The following is a 24,243-nucleotide window of genomic DNA, read 5'->3' on the forward strand; positions in this document are numbered from 1 at the left end:
AAAGGAGTTCTCATAAGAGTATCAGCTGATTTCTCAAAAGAAACTTTGCATGCAAGAAGGGGCTTGAAAGAAGTATTCAGAATCATGAAAGGCAAGGACCTGTTGTATGTAGGTCCTTGGATTACTCTATCCAGCAAAGCTATCATTTAGAATGGGAGGGCAGAAAAAGTGCTTCCCAGACAAGGTAAAGCTAAATTACCTTTATTACATGAAAGCCATTATTACATGAAATGTTAAAGGGTCATATTTAAGAATAAAATGAAAACTATGAACATTAAAGTGTCAACAAATTCACAACTATCAACAACTGAATATGAAAAAAACAAACTAAGCAAACAACTGGAACAGGAACAGAATCATAGATATGAAGATCACTTGAAGGATTATCAGGTGGAAGGGGGAAGGGGGAGAGTGAGGGAAAAATGTAGGTATTAAGAAGCATTAACAGTATGCACAAAATAGACAGGGGGTGTTAAATATAGTTTAGAAAATGGAGAAGCCAAAGAACTTATGCCCACAACCCATGGACTTCAAGTTTTGGAGGAGAGGTTGCTAGAGGTAATGGTGTAATGGGTGGAGTGGGGCAAAGGGGGTAAAATTGGGACTACTATTAAAATAGCATAATCAATAAAATATATTTTTAAAAATAACCTACACAGCAAACCAGATAAGTATTAATGGGACCTACTGTCCCAAGTAAACATCTTAGACTTTTTTTTTATCACATTACACTTGTGAACATTTCAGAGTGTCATTTAGACTTATCACTAATTCACTATACTTATCAAATGCGAATATAGCATAGTTAATGTGTTAATAAATAAGGTCACATATTACAATGTCAAATTAATTTTAGTATTTTGATAATAGAATTTCAACGTAATTAGTTTCTTTTGTAATTCTTTTTATTTTATTTATTTTTATTTTTTATTTTATTGTTTTCTTTTTATTGTGATTTTTAAAAAATTTTATTTAGTTTATTTAATTTTAATTTTATTTAATTTTATTTTTCAAGTACAGTTTTTTTTGTCTATTTCTCCCATCCCAGCCTCCCCTGCCCCTTGCTCCCCACCTCCCTCCCATTTCCACCCCCCTTAGTTCTCATCCCTGTGTCCTTCCTATTTGTTCCTCCTCTTTTGTAATTTTATATATTTTGTCCTATGCATTTAAAACCATTGACGGAGCTTCCTTAATGTGATAAAGGGCATGTATAAAAAAAAAAAGCGAGCTAACATCAGAGTCAATGTGAAAGAACTGAAAACTTTCTCTTTAGGATCAGAAGCAAGGCAAAGATGTCAACTTTTACCACTGTTATTTAATACTGAACTATGAAGTTCTAGCCAATGCAATTAGGCAAGAAAAAAGAAACAGAAAGCATCCAAACTGGAAAGGAAGAAGTAAGACTCTAGTGCAGATGACATGATCGTCCTGCATATAAAGAATCCCAAAGAATACACCAATCTACTAGCATTAATACACAAGTTTAGCTAAGTTTTAGGACAGGAGCTCAAAACAAAAAATTAAGTAGAGTTTTAAAATAGAAAACAATTAAATTTACAGTGGCCCCAAAAGAATAAAAATAAATTGATGAGTATCAATTTAACCTAGAAGGTGAAAGATTTGTATATTGAAAACTATAAAACATTGTTGAAATAAATTAAAGACCTAAATAAATGGAGTGAAACACAATATTTTAAAAAAGATTTTATTTATTTATTTCCAAAGAGAGGGGAAGAGAAGGAGAAAAAGAGAGACAAACACATCAATGTGTGGCTGTCTCTTGTGTGCCCCCAGCTGGAGTCCTGGCATGCCACCCAGGCATGTGCCCTGACTGGGAATTGAACCAGCCGCCCTTTGGTTGAGAGGCCAGCACTAAATCCACTGAGCCACACCAGCCTGGGCAATATTTTTGAGTCAATACTACTTAAAGGGGTATGAAGATTCAGTGTGATCTCTAACAAAATTTCAGTGAATTTTTTTCAGAAGTGGAAGAGCTAATTCTTCAATGCATCTGGAATTGCAAGGACCTCCAAATAGCCAGAACACTCTTGAAGAAAAAGAACAGAGTTGGAGGACTCACATTACCTGATTTCAAAACTTACTACAACAAAAGTAATCAAAACAGAGTGAATCTAGCATAATAATGGGCACACAAACCACTGGAATAGAATTGAGAGGCTAGAAATAAGTCCATATTATCTATGGTTAACAGTTTTTGAACAACTGAGGAAAATAGTTTCTTTCACAAATGGTGTTATCATGACAAACAATGCAAAGAATAAAATTGGACAATTAACACATATGATGTCCAAAAGTTAAATTGACCAACAACCTAAACATTACAGCTAAAATCATAAAACTATTAGGAAAAAATAGAAGTAAATCTTCATGGCCTTGGATCTGGTAATGGATTCTTAGATATAACAAAAGGAAAATAAATTACACTCAATCAAAATTAAAAACTTAAGTGCATCAAGGACATTATGAAGAAATTGAAAAAACCTACAGAATGGGAGAAAATTTGCAAATCATCTAGATAATAAAGGTCTAGTATCCAGAATATATAAAGAAGAAAAAGAGAAACAACTCAATTTGAAAAATGGATGGAGAAGAAGTAAGAGACATCCGAATTGGAAAGGAAGAAGTAAATTTTTAATTGTTTGCAGATGACATAATACTCTATATATAGAACCCTAAAGGACTTCCGCCAAGATGGAGGCATAGGAGGAGACACCGAGCTTTCTCACACAACCAAGTTTAGAGACAACAAAATATTAGCAACAGAAAACACATCCAGAACACAGAAAATTGAACTTTTCGGAAGTCCAATAACAACAAATTCTTCAGCCTGACCAGTAAGAGGGGCAAAACCAGGAGCTGGTGGAGTGGGGTTGCACAGGAAAACTCGGCCAGATGGACTCAGTCACTCGGATCCCAGGTGTGGGGTTGCAAAGGGCCGACCCAGTGAGTGACCCAGTGAGCTACCGGCAGACCCAGTGAGGGTGAAGGGCGGTGGGTTGACTGTGCTGGCACATTCCTGCACAGATAGACCGGCGAGAAAGTGGGCAGTGAGATGGGACCAAACAGGTCACAGCGACGGAAGGCAGCAGAGACGACCGCCATTTCCCAGCTGTGACCCCGCCACCACATACAGGGTCACAACCCAGCGACCCTGCCCTAGAGGCCCTGCCCCGCCCCTAAGGCTCCGCTCCTCATACTTAATGGGCACAAACAGACCAAAAATGGCTCAAGAAGATCTCAAAGCCCCAGAGCCCATAAATCTAAGTGATGAAGAAATAGCAAAACTTTCAGATGCACAGTTCAAAACACTGGTCATCAGGATGCTCACAGAACTGGTTGATTTTAGTCACAAATTAGAGGAACATATGAAGGCTAAACTAATTGAAATGAATGGCAATGCACAGGAAACCAATAGTAATGAAAAGGAAACTGGGACTCGAATCAAAGGAGTGGACCAGAAGGAGGATAAAAATGACCAACCAGAAAAGGGTGAAGAAATAAGAATTCAAAACCATGAGGAGAGACTTAGGAACCCCCAGAACATCTTTACATGCTCCAACATCCGAATTATAGGGGTACCAGAAGGGGGAAAGGAACAGCCACCAGTGGAAAACTTATCTGAACAAATAATAAGGGAGAATTTCCCCAATCTGGCAAAGGCAATAAACTTCCAGGAAATCCAGGAAGCTCAGAGAGTCCCAAAGAAGTTGGACCCAAGAAGAAACACACCAAGGCACATCATCATTACATTAGCCAAGGTTAAAATGAAGGAGAGAATCCTAAAAGCAGCAAGAGATAAGGGGACAGTCACATACAAAGGAGTTCCCATCAGACTGTCAGTGGATTTCTCAAAAGAGACTTACAGGCAAGAAGAGGCTGGAAAGAGGTATTCCAAGTTATGAAATCCAAAGACCTACAACCAAGATTGCTCTATCCAGCAAAACTTTCATTTAGAATGGAAGGACAGATAAAGTGCTTCTCAGATAAGGTCAAGTTGAAGGAGTTCAGCATCACCAAGCCCTTATTAGATGAAATGTTAAAGGGAATTATCTAAGAAAAAGAAGATAAAAAATATGAACAGTGAAAAAGAGCAAATGCACAGTTATTAACAGCCACATCTAAAACAAAAGCAAGCTAAAAGGACAGCTAGATCAGGAGCAGAACCATAGAAATGAAGATCTCATGGAGGGTTAGCAACAGGGGAGTGGGAGGAGAAGGGGGGAGAAGGTACAGAAAATAAGTAGCATAGATGGTAGGTAGAAAATAGATAGGGGGAGGGTAATAATAGTATGGTAAATATAGAATCCAAAGAACTTGAGACACATGGTCATAAACTAAAGTAGGGGAATGGTAGGGGTTGGGGGGTGCAGGGTGGAGGGGAATGAAGAGGGGGAATAGAACAACTGTAATGGCATAATCAATAAAATAAAAATAAAAAAGAACCCTAAATACTCCACCAATAAAATACTAGAACTAATAAATGAATTCAGTAAAATAGCAGGATAAAAAATAAATATCCAGAAATTAGTTGTATTTTTATACATCAATAATGAACTATCAGAAAGAGTAACTAAGTAAACAATTCTGTGTACAATTTCATTTAAAAAATGAAATACCTAGTAATAAATTTAACCAAGGAGGTAAAAGACCTGTAGTTGGAAAATTATATGACACTGGAGAAAGAAATTGTAGAAGATACGAATAAATGAAAGCATATATGGTTCTCATAGATAGGAAGAATTAATATTAAATGCCTATATTACCCAAGGCAACCTATAGATTCAATGCATTTCCTATCAAAGTACCAATATCTTATGTTACAGAACTAGAATAAATAATCCAAAAATTTATTTATTTACTTTTTAAATTATTTTATTGTTAAATATAGTTCTCTGCATTTACTTCCTACCACTTTCCCCCACCCCAGCCATCCCTACCTCCCTTTTTTTTTTTTTAAGATTTTATTTGTTTATCTTTAGAGGGGAAGGGAAGGAGAGAGGGAGAGAAACATCAATGTATGGTTGCCTTCGCGCGTCCCCTGCTGGGAACTGGCCTGCAGGGAACCAGCCTGCAACCCAGGCATGTGCCCTGACTGGGAATCGAACCGCGATTGTCTGGTTCACAGGCCCGCGTTCAATCCACTGAGCTATACCAGCCAGGGCTACCTCCCTTTCTTGATTTAATCCCACCTTGGTTTTGTCTTGTGTTCTTTATAGTTGTTGCTGAAAACCATTCCCACCTTCCCTTCCACTATCCCCTCCCACCTTCCCCTGGTTACTGTCAGATTGTTCTTAATTTCAATGTTTCTGGTTATATTTTGTATGCTTTTTTCTTTTGTTGATTATGTTCCAGTTAAAAGTAAGATCATATGGTACTTGTCTTTCACTGCCTGGCTTATCTACCTAGTATTAATGCTCTTTAGTTCCATCCATGCTTTTGGCAAAGGCTAGAAGCTCCTTACCTCTTTCTGCTGCATAGCATTCCATTGTGTAAATGTACCATAGGTTTTTTTTTCATTCATTTACTGATGGGCACTTAGGGTGTTCCAGCACTTGGCTATTGTAAATTGTGCTGCTATGAATATTGGGGTGCATAGGTTCTTATGAATTGGTGTTTCAGGGTTCTTAGAATATAATCCCAGCAGTGGAATGGCCAGGTCAAAAGGAAATTCCATTTTTAGTTTTCTGAGGAAATTCCATATTGTTTTCTACAGTGGCTGCACCAGTCTGTAATCCCACCAACAGTGCAACAGGGTCCCCTTTTCTCCACAACCTCTCCAATACTTGTTTGTTGATATGTTTAAGATGGCCGTTATGACTGGTGTGAAGTGGTATCCCATTGTGGTTTTAATTTTCATCTCTCTGAGGCTAGTGATGTTGAGCATCTTTTCATATATCTCTGGGCCCTCTGTATGTCTTCCTTGGAAAGTGTCTTTTCAGATCTTTTGTCCATGTTTTAATTGGGTTGTTTGTCTTCCTGGAGTGGAGTTAGGTGAGTTCTTTATATATTTTGGAGATCAAACCCTTATCTGAGGTATCATTGGCAAATATGTTTTCCCATACATTTGGCTGTCTTTTTATTTTAATGCTGTTTTCCTTAGCCGTACAGACACGTTTTATTTTGATGAGGTCCCATTTGTTTATTCTTTCCCTTATGTCCCTTGCTCTAGGGGACATATCAGTGAAAATGATGCTGCGTGGAATATCTGAGATTTTCCTTTCTATGTTCTCCTCTAGGACTTTAATGGTGTCACAGTTTATATTTGTGTCCTTTATCCACCTTGAATTTATTTTTGTGTATGGTGTAAGTTCATGGGTCGAGTTTCATTTTTCTGCACATAGCTGTCCAGCTCTCCCAACACCATTTGTTGAAGCGGCTATTTTTACTCCATTTTATGCTTCTGCCCCCTTTGTCAAATACTGATTGACCATAGACACTTGTGTTTATTTATGGGCTCTCTATTCTGTTCATTGGGCTATGTATCTGTTCTTATGCCAGTACCAGTATGTTTTGAACACATGGGCCTTGTAATACAGTTCGATATCAGGTATTGTGATCCCTCCTACTTTGTTCTTCTTTCTCAAAATTGCTGCAGCTGTTCAGGATGTTTATTGTTCCATATAAAATTTGGAAGTGTTTGTTCGTTGTCTGTAAAATATGTCATTGGTATTTTATTTATTTATTTTTAAATATAATTGATTGATTATGGTATTACAGTTGTCCCATTTCCCCTTTTTATTCCCCCCACCCAGCAGACCCCTTCCACCTGTATTCCCTGCCTTTAGTTCATGTCCATGGGTCTTATATATAATAAGTTCTTTGGCTTCTACATCTTCTATACTATTCTTAACACCGCCCCCGTCTATTTTCTATCTAACATTTATGCTACTTATTCTTTGTACCTTTTCCCCCCTCTCCCCATCCCACTCCCCTGCTGATAACCCTCCATGTGATATCTATTTCTGTGATTCTGTTCCTGTTTTAGTTATTTGCTTAGATTGTTTTTGTTTTTGTTTTAGGTGTGGTTGTTAATAACTGTGAGTTTGTTGTCATTTTACTGTTCATTTCTTTATCTTCTTTTTCTTAGATAAGTCCCTTTAACATTTCATATAATAAAAGCTTGATGAACTTTAAGAGTTCAGCCTGTTGATGAACTCCTTTAACTTGACCTTATCTGAGAAGCACTTTATTTGCCCTTCCATTCTAAATGAAAGTTTTGCTGGATAGAGCAATCTTGGATGTAGGTCTTTGGCTTTCATGACTTGGAATACTTCTTTTCAGCCCCTTCTTGCCTGCAAGGTTTCTTTTGAGAAATCAGCTGACAGTCTGATGGGAACTCCTTTGCAGGTAACTGTCTCCTTTTCTCTTGTTGCTTCTAGGATTCTGTTCTTAATTTTAATCTTGGCTAATGTAATTATGATGTGCCTTGGTGTGTGTCTCCTTGGGTCCAACTTCTTTCAGTCTCTCTGAGCTTCCTGGAAGTTCTCTATTATGTTTTCAGGTAAGTTTTCAATTTCTTCCTCTTCCTCTTCTCCTTCTGGTACAGCTGTGATTCGAATGTTGGAACATTTAAAGATGTCCTGGAGGTTCCTAAGCCTCTCCTCAATTTTTTAAATTCTTGTTTCTTCATTCTGTTCTTGTTTAATGCTTATTTCTTTTTTTCTGGTCCAAACCAATGATCTGAGTCCCGGTTTCTTTCCTGTCACTGTTGGTTCCGTGTACATTTTCCTTTATTTTGCTTAGCATAGCCTTCATTTTTTTCATCTAATTTGCAAACATATTGAACCTATTCTGTGGGCATCCTGGTTACCAGTGTTTTGAACCGTGCATCTGATAGGTTGGCTATCTCTTTGTTGCTTAGTTTCATTTTTTCTGGTACTTGATCTGTGCTTTCATTTGGGCCTTTTTTTTTGGGGGGGGGGTGTCTGGGCTTGCCTGTTACTTATAAAGGGTGGAGTCTTAGGTGTTCACCAGGGTAAGGCAATCTATGTCGCTGCCTTGTGATGCTATATGTGGGGGAGGGGTCTGAGAGGGAACAATGGCGCTTGCTCTGCTTTCTGTTGGTTTTCAGTCACTTCCTCTGCTATCCACAATCAAATTGGGCCCTTCTGGGGCTGATTATCAGGTGGGTGGTCTTGAGTATATTCTAGCACTCTGTTGGTTTCTCCAATAAACTCTCCTATGAGGCTGGGTGTTTCTCCTGCTGCTGCCTCAACCCCCACAGGTGTTTTCAATCAGAGATTTGAGGCTTTATTGCCCTGCGCTGGAACTCTGGGTTATGCAGTGTGTCTCGTTCCCCAGTTGTTCCTCCAGGTTTATCTGCACATGAATGTGGAACTGCCAGTCAGCAAACCACTGCCTCACTGAGTCTGCCAGCCGCCATCTTTCCCACAAGCCTCAGCCTTGCCAGCATGGGTCCTCCAACCACTGCTTTATGGTGAGTCCTCTCTACCTGGTTGCCCATCTCTGATCCTCCTACTGGTCTGGATGAATGTTTCTTCTTTAACTCCTTGGTTGTTGGACTTCTATACAGTTCAGTTTTCTGTCAATTCTGGTGTTTTGTTTTGTTTTTTAAATGTGTTGTTGTCCTTCTTTTGGTTGTGTGAGGAGGCACTGCGTGTCTACCTATGCCTCCATCTTGGCTGGAAGTTCTGTCATTGGTATTTTAATAGGCATTGCATTGAATCTATAAGGTGCTTTGGGTAGTATGGACATTTTGATGATGTTAATTCTTACAATCCATGAATGTGGTACATTCTTCCATTTGTTTGTGTCTTCAGTGTTGTGCAGTTTTCTGAGTAGAAGTCTTTTACATTCTTGGTTAGGTTTATTCTTAGATATTTTATTTTTCTTGTTTGTTTTTATATCAAATGGGATTTTTTTTACCTGATTTCTGTTTCTAATATTTCATTGTTGGTGTACAAAAATGCCTTTAATTTCTGAATATTGACTTTGTATCCTGCTGTTTTGCCAAATTCACTTATTAAGTCTGTTATTTTTGTGTGTGTGTGGAATCTATAGGATTTTCTGTATGCACTGTCTTGTCACCTGCAAACAATGACAGCTTTGCTTCCTCCTTTCCAATTTGGATGCTTTTTATTTCTTCTTCTTTGTGTCTGATTGCTGTGGCTAGAACTTCCAATACTATGTTTAATAGGAATGGTGAAAGCAGACCTCATTGTCTTGTTCCTGATCTTACTGGGAAAGCTTTTAGTTTTTGCCCATTTGGGTATGATTTTGGCTGTAGGTCTCTTGTATATGGCCTTTGTTAGGTTGAGGAATGCTTCTTCTATTCCCACTTTGCTGAGTGTTTTTTATCATAAATGGGTGTTGTACCTTATCAAAAGCTTTTTCCGCATCTATTGATATGATCATGTGGTTTTTGTCTTTGCTTTTGTTTATGTGATGTATTACATTTACTGATTTGTGAATATTGAACCATCCTTGCATCCCTGGAATGAAATCCACTTGGTTGTGGCGTATATTTTTAATGTATTGCTGGATACGGTTTGCCATTATTTTGTTGAGGATTTTGCCATCTATGTTCATCAGTGATATTGGCCTGAAGTTTTCCTTCCTTGTTATGTCCTTATCTCATTTTGGGATAAGGATGATGCTGACTTCATAAAAAGAGTTTGGGCATCTTTTCTCTTCTTGTATTTTTTGAAATAGTCTGTGAAGGATGGGAGTTATCTTTTCCTTAAATGTTTTGTAGAATTCTCCTGTGAAACCATGCAGTCCAGGGCTTTTGTGTGTGAGGAATTTTTGGATTACTGCTTCAATTTTGTCAGCTGTTATTTGTCTGTTCAGGCTTTCTGTTTCTTCTTCATTGAGTTTTGAAAGATTATATTTTTCTAGAAATTTGTCCATTTCACCTAGGTTTTCAAATTTCTTGGCATATAGTTCTTTGTAGTATTTTCTTACAATCCTTTGTATTTCTTTGGTATCAGTTGTAATTTCTCCTCTTTTATTTCTGACTGTGTTTATTTGGGCCCTCTCTTTCTTGATGAGTTTGCTTAAAGGCTTGTCAATTTGGTTTATCTTTTCAAAGAACCAGCTTCTGGATTTATTGATCCTTAGAACTGTGCTTTTAGTCTCTCTGTCATTTAATTCTGCTGTGATCTTGGTTATTTCCTTCCTTCTTCTTGCTCTGGGCTGTCTTTGTTGTTGTTCTTCGAGTTCTTGTAGGTGTTGTTTACTTGAAATATTTCTGTCTTTTTTAAGTAGGCCTGTATCACTATGAACTTCCCTCTCAGGACTGCTTTCATTGTGTCCCATAAGTTTTGAACTGTTATGAGTTCATTTTCGTTTTCTTCCAGAAACATTTTGATTTCGTCCTTAGTCTCATTCTTGACCCATTCATTGTTTTATAGTAGGCCATTTATTCTCCATGAGCCTGAGTGTTTTTAAAATTTTTCATTGAGATTGGTTTCTAATTTCAGTCCCTGTGATGGGAGATAATGCTTGATAGGATTTCAATTTTCTTGAATTTGTTGAGTCTTGTTTTGTGTGCTATCACAAGGTCTATCTTTGAAAATGTTCCATGTGCATTTGAAAAGAATGAGTATTTTGCTTCTTTGGGATTAAAGGCTTTATATATTTATCAGTTAAGTCCATTTGACCTAGGACATTGTTTAATGTGGTGATATCTTTGTTGATATTTTGTTCGGAAGATCTGTCTATTTTAGACAGGTCTAAATCCCTATAGGTGTCTATAGGGATTTAGACAACTCTATAGGTGTCTATAGGGATTTAGACAACTATAGTAGAGTGTCAAAATCTCCTACTATAATTGTGTTGATGTCAATATCTTTCTTGAAATCCTTCAAGATTTTCCTTATGTAGTTGGGTACTTCTATGTTGGGTGCATATATATTTACAATGTTTATGTCTTCCTGATGGAGTCTTCCATTATGTATTATAAAGTGGCCTTCTATGTCTTTTTTATGGCCTTTGTTTTGAAGTCTATTTTGTCTAATATTAGTGTTGCTATGCTGCCTTTTTTTCCCTGTCCATTTGTTTAGAATATTTTTTTTCGGTCCTTCACTTTCAGTCTGTGGAGGTGTTTTCTTCTGAGGTGCGTGTCTTGCAGTCAGCATATTTGTGGATCATGTTTTCTTATTTATTCAGGTATTCCATGTCTTTTTATTAGAGCATTCATGTATTTAGGTTTAAGGTTATTATTGATAGGTACTTATTCTTTGCCATTTTAATTCCTTCATACCTGTGTTCCTCTCTCTCTCACTCTTATTCTTTTCTTAAAACAGTTCCTTTAGCTTCTGTTGCCATGCTGGTTTGGAAGAGGTATATTCTCTGAGGCTTCTTTTGTCTGGGAAACTCCTCATTTGGCTTTCCATTTTAATTGAGAGCCTTGCTGTATAGAATACTTTTGGTTACAGATCTTTTATAAATTATTATTATTACTTGAAATATTCCTTGCCAATCCCTTCTAGCTTGGAGTGTTTCCATTGAGAAGACAGCTACTAGTGGAATCCAAGCTCCCATGTATGTAACTGTTTCTCCTTTGCTGCTTTTAAGAATCTCTCTTTGTCTCAAAATGTTACCATTGTAATTATGATGGTCTTGAACTGGGCCCCTTTGGGTTGCTCTTGGATGGGACTCTATGTTTCCTGGACTTGTGCCACTTCTTTCCTCATTAAATTAGGGAAGTTTTCCATCATTACTTTTTCAAATAGGTTTTATATCTCTTGCCCTTCTTCTTCTTCTGGTATCCCTATTACATGGATATTATTGCGTTTCATGTTGTTGTGCAGTTCCCTGAGCACCTCTTCATTCTTTCTGAGTTTCTTTTCCTCTTCTTGCTCCTTCTGGGTGTTTTTTACTACCTTGTCCTCCAGCTCACTGATTTGACCCTCTGTTTATCTAGCCTGCCTTTGATTCCTACTGTGTTCTTAAATTCCAAAATTGTATTCTTCATTTCCTCTTGGCCCTTGTTGATAGTTTCTATCTCCTTTTTGTTTGTGGACACAATTGCAGTAGTTCATCATAGTTTCTCTGTAGTTTTTGGTAATTCTGTGTGAGCTCATTGAGCTTCCTTATAACCATTGTTGTCAATTCAATATCTGATTGTTGATTTGCATCTATTTCATTTAGCATTCTTTCTGAGGCTTCCTCCTTTCCTTTTGTTTGGGGTGTGTTTCTTTGTTTTCTTATTGTTTGTGAGACTCTTCTATTTAGCTTCTGCTTCTTAAATTGATCTGTTCTGACTCCCTGGGTTTGTGGTATGAACTTGTATGTAATAGACCTGTGAGATTCAGTGGTGCAGTGTCCTTGATCTCCTGAGGTTCTGGTTCTTAGGCTGTCATTTATGTTGGCTCTCTGGGTGTCTTTGGGTTTTGATTTTTGGGGGGGTCTTTCTTGGGTGGGTCCTTCCCTCCAGCTGGTTAACTGAGGGTCACTCCACCCATCATGTCTTGTATGCTGTTGCGCAGGTGTGAACAGGTTGTTTCAAAGCTATTTCTTTTGTCTGTCTGAGGTTTTGAGGCTTCTCTCTTGCCATTGTTCAGTTGTTTGTCCTGGGTAATTTCTCCACCATTTAGTTGTATGTCTAGATCAGTCCTGGGTGGAGATTAGTGTGGCTTTCACTCACTTCTTCACCATCTTCCCTGACTATCTGTTAGTGGTTCCTTTGTTGGTAGATTCTCTTTTCTGACAGGTATACTGGTATTTACAGCTCCCACTTACACTTTTATATGATTATTTGGAGGGGGAAGCCAAAATGGATTAAGACAACAAGAGTGTATTCTATGGGACTTAAAGTCCCAATCTACAGAGAAGAGATCAGAGATCCTTTGGATAAGTATAGTATTAACCATGATATTTCACCCAACTAGCCAGTTTTTATACAGGGTGGAAAAAAGATAAGACTCTTGTTAGAGGGGGAAGGATGTGAATTGATCCAGAAAATAGTGACCTTGTGGGAAGTCTGATTATGAGATATAGTGAGAATAAAGGATAGAAAACAAGTTTAGTGTACAAGAGAATAGGATTAAGCACAATAGTAATAAAGTTTTGGAAGACAGCAAAATAGGCAAGCTGCTGTGGTTGGGGTTAAGCCCCATGGGGGGGGCAGAGGGTGGGTGGTCTTTCAGCCTCCACCACTCAGGCAGAAGGCAGGAACAAGGCAATGGCAGGGGTGGGGCGCACCTGAGACTGGCAGCAGAGGCAGGGCTGTGGTCTTCATCTCCACAGCTATGGTGGCAGGGATACAGCTGGGTGGGTGAGGGTGGCTGCTGTGGGAGAATTCCCTAAATAGCCACTAAGATCCCTTTTTTAAAAAAAAAAACAGAATCTTCCTGTTTAAGCCTGCTGCTCCTAACAAGCACCTGGCCTCTCACACAGCCCAACTTTCCAGCCAGACTGGAGACTATCCGGGTCAGGGTCCATCAGTGGCCCAACTCTTCTCCCTTCTCTGGGTGTCACCCGGTTCCCCAATTTCTCTTATAATGACTCAGTTGGTGTCCACAGTCTCAGTGGGTGCATACTACCCCTGCACATTTGCCACTTTGTATTTATTCTCCCTAGTGACTTCAAGCATCCAGGTCCATACTGGTGCTGCTGAAACCTGGGGAGGGAGCCCTTGACCTGGCTGTCTTCCAAGAATCCTGCAACTGGCCCAGCAGGCCCTGGGCTGTAGCTGCCCTGGTCCTTGCGCTGGTTCCAGGGACCTTATCATCCTAAAGCAGTCTCCTTACTGTCTGATTTTTCAATGTCCTCTACAAATTTGGCCTTCAACCTTCATATATGCTGGGATACCATTGGTTGTTCACTCTGTTCCTCAGAAGATTGGCTAGGTGTTCCTCCTGTGCACAGGGGGAAGTGGACTCTGCACCCACCTACTTTGCCACATTTTCCCTGGATCCAGTAATCCAAAAATTTATGTAGAACCACAAAATACCCCTAATAGCCACAGCAATCTTGAGAAAGAAGAACAAAGTTGAGGGCAACAGGTTACCTGATATCAAACTACATTACAAGATCATAGTAATCAAAACAGCATGGCACTGGCATAAAAACAGACATAGATCAATGGAATTGACCATAAAGCCCAGAAAGAAACCCATGACCTATATATAGTTAATATGTGACAAAGGCAGCAGGAACATACAAGAGAGTAAAGACTGTTTATTCAATAAATAGTGTTGGGAAAATTGGACTGAAAAAAATGAAACCAGACCAACTACTTATACCATATGCAAGAATAAACTCAAGATGTATTAAAGACTTAAATGTAAGACTTCAAACCAGAAGAAAACCCAGAAGAAAACATAGGCAGTAAAATCTCAGACATTTTACTTAGTAATATTTTTCTTTGATATATCTCCTCAGGCAAGAAAAACAAAATAAAAAATAAAGACATGTAACTACAAGCTAAAATATGTATAGCAAAGGAAACCATCGACAAAATGGAAAGATAACCCACTGAATGGGAGAACATATTTGCCAATAATACATCTGATAAAGGGTTAATATCCCAAATTCGTAAGGAACTTAAAATACTCAACACCAGGAAGACAAACAATCCAGTTAAAAAATGGGCAAAGGACTTCAATAGACATTATGGGGATGTAGAGTACAGCATAGAGAATATAATCAATAATATTGTAATAATTATGTGTTGCATGTTGGGCACTGGAAACATCAGGGGGAACACTTTGTAAAGTATATGATTGTCAAAGCAACATGCTACAGACTTGAAACTGATACAAAATAATATTGAATATAAACTGTAATTTAAAAATTAAAAATAAATAAATGGACAAATGAATAGACATTTCTCTAAAGGAGACATGAAATTTGCTATTGAGCACATGAAAAGATAATTATTTTTGAAAGAAATGCAAATCAAAATCATAATGAGGCACCACTAGGATGGCTATAATAATGATAATAATGATGATGATGCTGATGATGATGAAAGTAGGAGAAATGGGAATCCTCGTACTTGCTAGTGAGATGTAAAATGATGCAGCCACTGTGGAAAATACAGAAAATCTGCACTTAATGTTGTCAATAGGTTCTGTGACTTTAAGCAAAAGTACATATAATGAAACCAATTTTACCATAGACTAATTGGTATAAACAATAGTTAAGTTCCTATGGCATCTCATTAACACTTTAAGGAGATGACATTGAGCTAAATGACATTATTTGAGGACCTGCTGTAGACTGCTAGTTCCTCAAAAAGGTTCATATAGAATTACTACTGACCCAGCAACCCTGTTCCTAGAATTGAAAACAGGTACTTGAACATGCATTTTACATGCATGTTCATAGGAGTGCTATTTACAATAACTTAAGTTGCCCAGATGTCTATCAAAGGGCAGATTGTGGTATGTCCATGCAATGGAATATCATTCAGCCCTAGAAATAAAGTACTGATGCATGGTATTGTACAGTATGTATGCACACTTAGGGCAGATGCTAAGTGAAAATAATCTCACATAAAAGGTCATATTGTATGTTCTGTGGCTCCACTTACATGAAATATCCAGAGTAGATAAATTCACAGACATAAAAAAGCAAATTTGTGATTGCTGGAAGCTAAGGGAAGGGAGGAATGGGAAGTACTATGGACTTGTGTTCCCTCACCCCCTAATTTACATGTTGAGGTGCTAACCTCCAATGTGATCATATTTTATGATGGAGCCTTTGGTAGTTAGATTTAGAGGAGGTCATGAGGATAGGGCCCTGAAAACTGTGAGAAAATAAATTTCTGTTGACTAAGTTACCCAGTTTATTTTGTTAACAGCAGGCCAAGCTGACAACAGGTACAAGGTGTCTTGGGATAATGAAAATATTCTGGAATTTAAATAGGGGTGGTGGTAGACAGCACTGTGAATGTATTAAATGCTACCTTGAATGGTTACTTTTATGTCATTTTCACCTCAGTTTTCAAAAACAAACTAAAGACATGAGAAACTTTCTGCTTGGGCTTTACCACAGAGTCTGAGGTGTTCAAGAATGTTAACAAGGCCAACAACCCTGAATCATTAATACCTGTTTTTAAAACAAAACCGAATCCTTCCTTGGTCTTACGGTCTCTTGCAGCTGGCATTCCATTTTGCTGGTCCCCTTTACAGGAGCCCTTCTCCCAAAGGGCATTAACATATGCTGCCATCATCTCATGTCCTCTGTCCTCAGCAGAACCCTGCTCCATCGGGTCCTCATCTTCCTCCCTCTCTGCAGCACTGGGTAGTGGATCCCTCCCCTGTCCACACACTCTTCCACGTGGCCTCCACCACAGCTCATTGTCCTGTGTTTTTCCTCCCCGCTAGCCACTCTTTCTCAGCCTTTCATACTGCTTCATCTTCTTTCTCAAAGTCTCAGAGTGTCCCAGGGCCCAGTCCCTGTTGTCTACACACACTCTACTGGTGAGCTCACCACGTTTCGTGGCCTTTACACCAGCGATTGGCTGACAACCTTCCAATTTACGCTTCCCACTGGCGCTGTGCCCTGTCCTCTAGGCATTGGTATGTTAACTGCTTGCTTGATACCTCTGATAATGTCTTAAATTCCAAAGGTGCGTCTGCAGTGGCTCTGAGCCGCTTGCACCCCACACCTTCCTTCCTGCGTTCTTCCCGGCACTCCTCATGTCAGCACCTTAAGTACCTATTTCAGCCTGTTCTTTGGGACCATAGGCTCCTGCAGCGAATTTTGTCTCACCTTCCTCCGAGCTACAGGTCTGAGGCCAGCTGGGCCGCCAAAAGAGGTGAGTTCCCATTGCTCTCCTAGTGCTCACGACCTCCCTGCAGCTTGGGTTCCAGGGCGATGATAAGCGGAGGGGATTGGTAGTGTGCTGCCGCCTGGCGCTGTCTCCCTAGCTGCTGAACCTCTGCCCGTGCTCCAGCGCCAGGCGGCCCTCGGGTTTTTGCTACAACCTAGCTGGGAGAAACCCTGAGAACGACACCCCGCCACAGGCCCCCTTCAGCCCTGTAACCCCACCCCCGCCCCACAGCAGACAGAGTGCTGGTAGTAGGCTACTTGTGCAGTTTTTGCAATCAGTGTCAGGATGGCCGAGTGGTCTAAGGCGCCAGACTCAAGGTATATCCCTTGCCTGCGGGTGTTCTGGTCTCCAAATGGAGGCGTGGGTTCGAATCCCACTTCTGACATGTACTTTTTCCCCTTCCCCTCAAAGGGAATTCCTGCCCAGACGCTTCCCATCAGTCCCTGGTACCTTCTCTTTCCCAACTTCTGTGTCCTGCCGTGTCTGTTTTCCTGGTTGCTGGGAAGCAAGAAGGCGAAAGAGGCAGTCTAGGTACTAGAAATTTGTCTAGTCACGCCCACAATTTACTTCCCATATGAGAGACTTAGTATAGACTTTTAGACAGCATGTTAGCATAGCTTCCCTGGTGGTCTAGTGGTTAGGATTCGGCGCTCTCACCGCCGCGGCCCGGGTTCGATTCCCGGTCAGGGAAAGGGCTTTTTTACTCACTTTACTCTTTTGGAAGAAACTTGTTAGTGCTGAACGTGTTTGTGGTTAATAAGTTTCGTCTATGTGTCAGTAATTATTCTATTTCTACAATATTTTAACTGGAAGGAAAGAAAGGTGAGAGGAACTCCAAAGGATCCAAGAATATCCTAAAGCTGCCACAAGTGCCTGGCCTTCCAAAAGTCGAATCAAAAAGTCTCTAGGGAACACTTGACATCTTGCTTCCTGGTACGTCATCAGTATGGCTCAAATAACTCTTAGAAAAAAAATTTTTTAAGTCTCCACAAGTGTCCAAGAGGCCATTAGAATGGCACATTTCACCTACCGGGCGACTTAGGAAGTTTTTTTTCTCCCAACAATGGCCCAGGCAATTGTCGCTATGGAAAGAAGTCAGGTAATTCTCCCCACCTCCACATCTACTTTTTAACTTGAAAATACATTTATATAGTAAAAATAATTACACACCGAACATTGGTGTTTTTTCTACCTACATACAACATTGGTTAATACTTTGCCACATTTCTGCCTCTCTTTCTCAGTGGGTAGGCAAATAGATAGAGAGATAGAGAGATAGATAATAATGACGATAGATTTTTCCCAGCCTATCACCCATCTGAAAGCTGCAGACACCGTTACACTACCCCATGTTACATCTGAGAAAATCAACATTATATGCCAGTCCACATTCAAACACTTTTTAAAAGTTTTTATTCTAGAAATTTTCATTCCCAATTTTCTTTATTGTGATGCCTTTGGAAAATAACATTTTAATAATGAAACCACTTAAATAATATTTGGGCTCTATATTTTTAACATTAGCATAATATTCTGAGCCTCTGTGCCTAATTTGTTGTTCTTCAAAGTATTCATTTCTCTTTAGGCACCTTTGCTAAGCCAGGGCTCTGTGAGGGTACACTCTACATTCCTATTGTTTGTAACCAGGCCTCTGCTTTACTGTGCCCCACTGGCAGTCTTTGTTGTAACCTAGCCTAGCACCAGGAGTGACCTGGTGTCACCAGGCCAGGGCGACTGTGCCTTTAGCTGAACACAAGTTGTACATCCTTTCTAAACTTTAGTTTTCTTAACTGAAAAACTGGTTGATGAAAAGAAGAAAAATAATGAAATTAGAGCTAATCTTTAATTTTTATTTTGAAATCTTCCCTCATCTTAAAAAGGAATTGAAAGGAATCTAAACATACAGGCATGGGGGCAAAAGTAGGTTTACACTTGTGACTACATGAAACACAGCTTATTCTTTTATTTTTATTTGTTAATTGTTGCATTATTTTCCATATGAATAACTGTAAATCTACTTTTGCCCCACTCTGTATAGAAGAACAAAAGGAAAAAGAAAAAAGCTAGAAGGACAAACACTCAAATAAATGCACTTGTGATTTTCTGTAAGTGGCAGGATTATGTAATTTTAAAATTTTCTTTGTTGTAATTTCATGCACATGCTGATTTTTCTACCATGGGTATATAAAATTTATTAGACAAATAAAAATATTCACTTCTTACACAAAAAAATCAGCTTAAAATGAATCATAGATTTAAATGTAACACATGAAACTATAAAACTTTTTTAAAATGGCGGAGAAAAACTTCAGGACTTAGGGCTTAGTGAAGAGTTTTTAGAAATGGCAACAAAAGCATGATCCATAAAAGGAAACATCATTAAATCAGACCTCATCAGAATTAAAAACTCATTCTGCAAAAGGCCTTGTTAAGGGAATGAAAAAAAAAGCCACAAGCAGAAAAAAAAAATGCAAACCACATATCTAGCAAAAGACTCATGTCTCAGATATATAGAGAATTCTCAAAACTCAATGGTAAGAAAACAAGTAATCCAATTAGAAAATGAACCACAGACATGAAAAGACAGTGATGTTCAATATTGTTGAAGTGCAAATTAAAATCACAATGAGATATCACCGCATACATTTCAAAATGACTAAAATAAAAGGTAGTGGCAACACCAAACAAAGGATAAAGAAGATAAAGAGCATAAAGAGAAAAAAAGGATAGAGGATAAAAGGGAACTGCATCACTTATTCATTGCTAGTGGGAATAAAAATGTTCCAGTCACTCTTGGAAAGAGTCTGAACATTTTTTTCAAAACTAAACATGAACTTATAATATACAACTCAAAAATGACATTCTTAGGCACTTATCCCAGAAATATAAAAACTTAAGTTCACACACACAGAAAAACCTACACACAAATACATTCATAGCACTTTACCTATAACAGCTCCCAAACAGGAAACAGTTGAACTGCCCTTAGGAGGTGAATAGTTAAATAAATTGTGTCACCCACTCCAAGGAATGCTGTTCAGCAATAAAAGCATTATGTGCCTATTAACACAGGCAATAACTGGATAGACCTCAGGGAATTACACAGAGTAAGAAATCAATCTCAAAAGGCCACATAAAACATGGTTCCACTTATATAATATTCTAGAAAAACAGATTAGTAGTTGCCAAGGATTGGGAATGTTGGGAGATACAGAGTGAGGTGGGGGTGACTGACTATAAAAGGGTAGCAAGAGGGATATCTTGTGTTGATGGAATAGTTTCATATCCTGATTGTGGTGGTTATAAGAATCTAAACATATGATTGTACCAATGTCCAATTTCTGGTTTTGGTGTTGTAATTATGTAAAATGTAAGCATTGGCACAAATTGGGTGAAAGGTACATTGGGACCTCTCTGTATTCTCTTTGTAACTTCCTGTGAATCTATAATTATTTTTTTAAAAATTACTTCCTCTCTACATAGTGTATGGCATTAACCTCCAGAATGTGTACTCCAGGATAAAGCCAACCTCTACATGCAACCATCAGCTGTCACTTGTTGCATTTACTTGGATGTACTTCATAGTTCTTGCTATGGACTAAATATTTGTTTCACCCCAAAATTCATATTGAAACCTAATCCCCAATGTGATGGTATTTGGTGGTAGGAGCCTTTGGGAGGTAAAAAGATGATGAGGGTGGAGCCCTCATAAACTGCATTAGTGCCCTTATAAAAGAGACTCTAGAGAGTACTCTTGTCCCTGCCACCAAAGGAGGACACAGCAAGAAATTGGTGGTCTATGAACCAATAAGTGGACCCAAATCTGCCAAATCTGCAGGCACCTTGTTGTTGGACACCCTAGTCTCCAGAATTGTGAGAAATAAATTTGTTGTTTATAAGCCATCCAGTCTTTGGTGTTTTTGTTATAGCAGCCAGAATTGACTAAGTCAGTCCCTAAGCTTATCTCCAGGTTCACCTAGGGCAGAACTTGGATCTGATTCAACAGATTTCAGAGCTGCTACAAAGTGGTTTTAAAAACATGTGAACTTCAGGTGTGCAGTAAGAGTGGGTAATGCGGACCCTGGCCCATAGGGCCTATGTGTTGTGGCTGCAATGAACAAATTCACATGGACTACAGAAGTGCTGTGGAGAAAAAGGGATGGCATGGCTGCTCTCTGAGAGAGAGAGAGAGGGCCATGACCCTTACCTGGACAGGCTTTTATTGCTTTTCTGGGCACATTACATAGAGGATGGTCCTCATTTGCTATGCACAGGTTTGCTTAGGTGGTTACCTTTTACAGAAAACAGAGGAAAAGACGTTGCTAATTACATCAAAGAAGAAGGATATTTGCAAATGAAAAGGAAAAAGTGGTTGAGCTGGTTACACTCATCCTTGGAAAGTTTAGCGTAGATTTTAGGAAGTTATTTTAAAGCTATGCAGTAAACATTTGTGCCTCAATTCAGGGTGAGGCAGTTTTAGTAAAAGCAAGCCTCATAGCAGCCTAGGTACAATGCAGGCCTGATTCCCCATGGGAGAACCTATCCATGGGTGTGGATCCTGATGCTGGACCTCAATCCCCACTGCCTTTCCGAGTGGGGGCTAGGCTACATTTCTAATGCCATTTCTAATGTCCCCTATAAGTGGGGACAGTGAAACTAGGGTGCCAATGGCCCCTATGGAGCTGGGCTGTAAGTGAGGAAAGATTACCACTCTTTCCACTCTCGTCTGGAGTTTAGCGGGCTCTGGATAAGTCGTTGTTGGGAGAGGCAATCTGATGTGGCCTGATCATTCCTGCACATTCCTGAGGGGAGTGCCTAGAATGCAAGGCCCTGAGTGCTCTTTGACTGGGCTGTTTCTCAGAGTTGTATTTTAGCAAGGAACCTTGAGGGATGAAGTATTCCCCCAACCTCCACAATAAGAGCAAGCTTTCTATACAATTGGTAAATTTTCTGAGTTCAGTGTTTCTCAGCTGCAACTGGAAGCCCACCGCATATATAGTATCTACCTGGGTCCCTCTGCATTGCCCTCTTGGGACTTAAAGGCCTGGGTTGCTCATGCTGCTTGCTGTTCCATGGGTGAAAAAGCCTTTGTCTTTAACCCACTAATGGTTAAATGGAATGTTGGTCTTCTGCCAACATTCATGAAAGTGTGGCAGAAAAACTTGTTAGCCTGCAAGTAGGATAAAATTGCAGACCCTGCTGAAGAGGAGAATGGCAATATCTCAGCTGGCTCAGAAGGCCTTCCTGAAGGCCCCTGTTGTTTTTGATGATGAACTGGCTTTTCACCTCCTGGCTGCCTGGGCACTTCCCGTGGACTTCTGGTCACTTACTTATACCCCCAAGAAGTCCCTTAGAGGCAAAATTCAGGCCAGGTCACTGTCAAAAGATGGGCCTTTTTTAGACCTCATGCCTGAAAGGTCTCATTAGTATTGACTCCATCTACATGCTCCCTCACCCTTTAGTGCTTTTAGGCAAAGAAAACCCAGGGAAATGGGAAAGGAATGGGGAAAGCCCATGTGGCCTTGACTTGTGTCCTTTTGAGAACTTCATTTATTCAAACATTAAACATACTCATCCCTGAATGTTTCCAAAGTGAATCACTGTTTTAGGAATAGCAGAGTAAGACAAAGCTGCTGAGCATAGAAGAAGCAAGAAGATTTCAGGTTAGAAGTCATAGGCTTTGACCCCCTAGACTAGCATTTGTGACCTCACCTAAGTTATTGAATGTCTTGGAAAATCAGTTTTCCTCATCTACAAAATGAATCAAGATTAGAACATGAATCTCAGTGTGGCTTCAGTAACATGGAAAAGTGTTGAACGTGTCATTGGCCGCAGTTGCCTTTATTTAAGGACCTAAGTTCCAAACATGTCTTAAAATTTCAGTTGTGAAGTTGGAGAACTGGAGATGGAGAGAGAAGCTAGGGCTAGATTCAGAATAAGGAAATAAGAGAAGAGCCAAGGATGCCAGATAAGGCCTTTATGTAGCCAAGCCTCTTGTGGTTTTAATGACCCTAGTATTTTTTTTTCATATGAAAAATAGAGACATTTATTAAAGAAGATACAAGAAATATTGTATGCAGAACAATGACACTTCAGTCCCCTTCAAAATAGGCACCTTGGGACTTCACACAGTTTTCACAATCACCATCAGCTTCCCCATCCTATTTCCATGAAGCTCATCCGTGGTCTGAAATCTCTTCCCTTTCAAAGGTGATTTTAGTTTTGGGAAAAGCTGGAAGTCTCAGGGCACCAAATCTGGGCTATGTGGGGGCTGAGTCACCTGGGTAATTTGATGTTTTGCCAAAAAATTCTGCATAAGACGTGATGCGTGAATGGGCATATTGTCATGATGAAGCTGCCAATCACCAGTTGCCCAGAGTCTTGGCCTTCTGAATCACCTGAATTGTTTCTGCAGAGTAATGTTCAAGCTTAATGCAAAATCCGATGCAAATTCATTGCTCTACTTGCTCAGTCATTTTGAATGTGAAGGGACACACTGTACACTTGCTCATTCATTGGTGTCTACTGTCCCCACTGACTAGTGCAGTAAAGTCGTCATTGTTCACAGATGCTCATTCTAGTCCACTGTCCTTGGCTGCCAGGTTACATTTGTGTTGCACAAACCATTCTCATTATATTAACAATGGCTGGACCTCTCCCAGATAGACCTCATGTGTACTAAGTTTCACTTGCTGTTATTCAAACCTAATTTCATTTCAATGCCATAATACATTTTATCTTTTCCTCTCTGGGTAAGACAAATAACCCACATTTTCAAGTTCATGTTTTTGGTTTTAGATAGTGCTGTAGGGACCTGCTATAGAATAGAATGTGAAGCACTTCAGTATTTGACTTTCAGTTATTTCTTTCTTATTCTAAACAGCTTTGCAAATTATTGTAGACCCTAATTTACAGAACAGATGCGGTCCTTCTGAGTCCCAGCTACTCTGACCCTAGTATTTTTGACAGCTAGAACTAAATAATTTAATTCTTAATTAGGATATAGGTGAAGAGATATAGTCTTTAATTACATGTTTCAATTGCTTTGGTTGTCATGTAGTTTACAGTCAAAGAATTTTTTTTTTTAATGTGGCCCAGGCATTAAACAGCTCTGGCCACCAGCAGACATTAAGCTAGGATAAACTAAGGACTGTAGTCTGCTTTGCCCTTGACTGATACAACAGGAACACCATTCAGGTGTCTCCTTGCCCATTTCCAGGGTGGCTTGTAGTCCAAGATTAAAAAAATATGTTAGTCATGTTCCGAAGGACTGCCTGTAAAGCAAGTTCCAGGAGAAATGTTTAAAATTACAGTCTGTCTCAGATAATAGAATAATATAGCCAGTTAAGCACAAGGCAGTAATAACTTAAACAATGTAATAGTTATACAATGTCTAATTTCTGATTTTTGCTTTAAAGACATCACTGATGCACAATTATGAGATATTTTGCAGAATCTAGGTTCTTCAACCCAGC

The 24,243-nt window shown here is 39.3% G+C and overlaps 2 non-coding genes across 2 annotated transcripts; both read left to right on the top strand.

The window, feature by feature from the left end:
• Positions 1–17,047: 17,047 nt before the first annotated feature.
• Positions 17,048–17,153, top strand: TRNAL-CAA (transfer RNA leucine (anticodon CAA)). The gene is made up of 2 exons: positions 17,048–17,085; positions 17,108–17,153. It is a non-coding gene; the product is annotated as a tRNA-Leu (tRNA).
• Positions 17,154–17,387: 234 nt separating this feature from the next.
• On the top strand, positions 17,388–17,459 carry TRNAE-CUC (transfer RNA glutamic acid (anticodon CUC)). Its single transcript has one exon. It is a non-coding gene; the product is annotated as a tRNA-Glu (tRNA).
• The last annotated feature ends 6,784 nt before the right edge of the window (positions 17,460–24,243 follow it).

This window comes from Artibeus jamaicensis, unplaced genomic scaffold (assembly GCF_021234435.1).
Source record: "Artibeus jamaicensis isolate MK-2021 breed Jamaican fruit bat unplaced genomic scaffold, CSHL_Jam_final scaffold_3272, whole genome shotgun sequence".
In the NCBI taxonomy this organism is placed as follows: Eukaryota; Metazoa; Chordata; class Mammalia; order Chiroptera; family Phyllostomidae; genus Artibeus; species Artibeus jamaicensis.